Genomic DNA, 2843 nt, shown 5'->3' with positions numbered 1-2843 from the left:
CTCACCTACAGCCGGCAGCTTGTGTCTATGCGCGGGCACGTCCCCTCCGTGCGCTGGCGAGTAGGGGGTATCTGCAGAGCCGCAGAGCCAGGCTGGACGGGTTGGAGGCGGTCTGGACAAGTATTAGTGGTCTGGACAAGTATTTGCACTACTGCGCACCATTTTCAACTTCACTTTCGTCTCGTTTACATAGGTACATAGACAGTAATGTTACATCTAGACATTTATGACATGTAATAATAGAGTAAACTTGTAAATAGACAGTAATGTTACATCTAGACATACCAGATCTAGTAATAATAATAATAATAGTCCCTCAAACTGCAGGACATGTAAACAGTCAAGTTGCAGAACAACTGTTTGCACAAATGAGAAAGAACAATTACTTTTTAACGCAGCAACTACCATCGACCCATCTGTTCCTGATGAGAAACATCCTAGAACACTTCAACAACAACAAAAACAAGAAGCGAATGGACAACATCAAAAAGTTATTTGGGACGACAGCGGTGGCAATAAACAGCTACCACCAGGCTGTATTGGGTACATTTTCTACTTGCACTTGCATTAAAGATATTTAATGCATTAATCCTGTTTTTAATTGATCTAGGAAATAATGTATAAATGTCTTCATTCATCAAGTTCACTGTTCCTTACTAAGCTGTGTTTGTCATCTGCTTACAGTGTCACAGGAAGCAGTCCTTGATCTATCACTGGAAGCAGATCAAGGTGTGCTCCCTGAAGCGGGTTCAGGTCTGCCCCCAGCAATGATAAGTAAGTGGAATTGCATGCCTGGGTCCTTAGAAAGTCTTAAAATGTCTTAAATTCAAGTTTAGCCGCCTTGACTGAAACCATGCATGATTTGTCCAATAATCATATTAAACTGCCACCCACCACCTTAAATAGTGAACTCTTAATTGCTCCAAGTCAAGAGTGCTAACTATTACACCATAGAACCTGGCTTCTGCAGCAGAAGCAGGCCTATAAAAACCTATGCCTACCTACAGTAATTCTTACCTCTACACTATTAGTTTTATTAAACATTGTTACTATTTCTCTTATATTTTTGTGTATGTCCATCCCTGTAGAACTTGAGATTCCAGTGGACAATGACTACTCACCAGATCAACCCTGGGCGAAGTCCCGAAACCCTATCCAACAACAACGGGTAGGCACATTTCTACAAATAATTACTTTCTATGTAAAACTACTCATCTGTATCACAACAATGGTTATTATCTTCAGCTCAGTTATGTCCTGGACCGAAAGAGGCCTTCGGAAGAAATAATTGTGAAGGAAGGACAAACTTGTTTGACACAGGATGAGTTTTGGAGCCTTGGGTTGAACAGCTATATGGATTCAACTGTGAGTAGTCACATGGTCTAACAGATTAACATTTATTACCGAAGGGAGAGTTTCAGTCATGTTCACTATAATGTCTTAATTGTGATTTCTTGCAGATTGGAAATGCATGCCTGAAGCTCATTGGTGAACTGGCTCTGAAACGTGTATGACCTCTTTTTTAATTACACATTTAAAAGTAACTTTTGGTACTGAAGGCAGACTATTAATAATCATGTTTGTTTTTTCCTCATCAGGACATGGACATTTATATAGAAGACATGTATGTTGTTCCTACCTGGAAGGACCGAAGTATCAACCCGTTAGCTTCATTTCCGGTAAGTGTAATTAATTGATGAAATAAATATAATTATTCAGTTAGTAAATTGAATAAGCATAATGGCACATCCCTACTCTAATGGCAAACTCATGTTTCATAAATATTAGGCTGACATGAAGATGAAACATGCAATAGTCTTTCCAGCCTGGACCGAAAACCACTTTGTGCTATGTGTAAGTGAAATTAGTAATGCGTGTCTTATAAACTTAATCATGTCTGCCGTTCTGGGAGAATAGCAGAATCCACATTCCCACAGAAACCTGACTGACATGCTGTGCTTATTTTTACATACCCATTATAGGTCTTGAAGCCACGCATACAGGAGATTCTATTATTGGACTCGAAATACATAGAGCATACCTCTGGCTTTGGCGATGAAGACTACAGAACTGTTTTTAGGTACACAGATGAGAGCTACTTTTTGTTGTGTTCATATGGCATTTAGATGTGATGGTTCACCGATGAGCGATGCTGCCCTTGGGGGGAGGGAGTGCAGAGACTCAAACGCATCAGCGACCCAACTAACTGCGTGTCTGTCTGCATGAATAAAGACTTCTCAAAGTCCAGTTATTATACTGATATCGAATAATTAATTCTGCTCCCTCCCTCCAACCTTGGTTGCTATGCCCACACAAAACCGCATAACTTCACCCTGGACTCCGGTTTTCAAAGACCGGGGTTGCAGTGTAGCAAATCCCCGGTTGTGTGTGGCCGAACAGTGCAACTGCACACATACAATCATGGTTATATTAAATCCAGCGCTCGTGTGGACTGGGCCTAACTTGCCTGCCATTACGTTGCGTTCTGAAAAGCGAAACTGACCCTGAAAATGAAACGAAAATGGCCCTGTGTGTAACTGCAGCCATCTCTGTGCTAACCAGTGGCGTCATTTCAGTAAAAGGCAAGGTATGGCGATGAAGGGGGGGGGTGAAGGGGTGGTTTCCCCCCCTTGGTGGATTTTTTTTGTCAAATCAGTTGTGCAATAGTCACTTTTGGTGAGTTGTTTCTATACAATTCAGTTATATGACATTTAGGTATGACACAGGACTACACAAGCATTTTTAGTATAGAAATGTGTCAACAGACTAAAGCAGGGAACCACAATATTTTGCATACGAATTATGCAGAATGTAATATCATAACATGTCTACTTTTCTTGCAA

At 40.8% G+C, this 2843-nt stretch overlaps 1 long non-coding RNA gene across 1 annotated transcript; it reads left to right on the top strand.

Annotated features, from left to right (window-relative positions):
- The first annotated feature begins 1462 nt into the window (after window positions 1-1462).
- Window positions 1463-2112, top strand: LOC311248355. Its single transcript, XR_014620941.1, has 4 exons — window positions 1463-1508; window positions 1599-1679; window positions 1789-1854; window positions 1983-2112. It is a non-coding gene; the product is annotated as an uncharacterized lncRNA (long non-coding RNA).
- Window positions 2113-2843: the final 731 nt, after the last annotated feature.

The sequence above is a fragment of the Notolepis coatsorum genome (genome assembly GCF_963971535.1).
Source record: "Notolepis coatsorum genome assembly, contig: SCAFFOLD_1360, whole genome shotgun sequence".
NCBI classification, from domain to species: Eukaryota; Metazoa; Chordata; class Actinopteri; order Aulopiformes; family Paralepididae; genus Notolepis; species Notolepis coatsorum.
The sequence above is the reverse complement of the archived record's forward strand: the minus strand, read 5'-3'. Positions and strand labels throughout refer to the sequence as shown.